Source organism: Penaeus monodon, chromosome 22 (genome assembly GCF_015228065.2).
Source record: "Penaeus monodon isolate SGIC_2016 chromosome 22, NSTDA_Pmon_1, whole genome shotgun sequence".
In the NCBI taxonomy this organism is placed as follows: domain Eukaryota; kingdom Metazoa; phylum Arthropoda; class Malacostraca; order Decapoda; family Penaeidae; genus Penaeus; species Penaeus monodon.
The window spans coordinates 26797315-26798172 of record NC_051407.1 but is presented as its reverse complement, the minus strand read 5'-3'; positions in this window follow the sequence as shown (position 1 = coordinate 26798172).

Sequence of the window (858 nt, the reverse complement as noted above, 5' to 3'; positions counted from 1 at the left end):
GTCTTGTGGATATGCTTATGTTTCTGATTCTACAAACCGACTGTTAAAAATGTCTCACTGTCATCCATTCCTCAATGTTCCTTTCCACGGTCTTTCCTCTCGAACACACAAACCTGTCTTGCAAGTTCAAAGAACTGCTTGTGGATTACAGGTGCCCCCAGCCTCCTTGACACTGACTGGGGCTTACTTTCTCTTGGGCCCTCCTGAAATTACAGTTACGTTGCTGATATATGCTCAAGTTTATAAACATTCGTGCTGAACGCTGTCTTCACATCCTGGTAACGGCAAGAGTCGTAGAGTCACATCACACACATCAGGCCAAAAGGGATGTGGTTTAATGTCGCCTGGTCCCTCTTCCTCTCTGGTTTTCCCTTGCACATTGCAAAATCAATGCATGTTTATTCGTTTTTACGTTGGGGCACCTTATTGTAATACCTAGAGTCACATATATATCGGGACACACTCTTATATAAAACAATATTAAATTATCAAAACATAGCGGATAAATCCAGAAGAACAATTCTTGAGGGTGACAATCTTAGCTTATGACATACTGATAAACATCTTAGTCTATAACACACTCACAAACACCGTAAATTATGACGCACTGTTAAAGCAACTCCTCAGCACCCCACCTTATTAACCCTATGAACATAAAAAACACAAACAGACTACCAAACGTTCACATGGTGGTGAATAGTTTATTACAAACAATGACACACATTCGTCTGGCAATACGACACAACTCGAAAAGACGGGCAGTCAAGCACTTAATCTTTCCACGTGGTATTCGAATAAGATGTTGCAACACATTTTAAAGAAAAACAATAGACATACAGGACAGGATGGATATTCCTC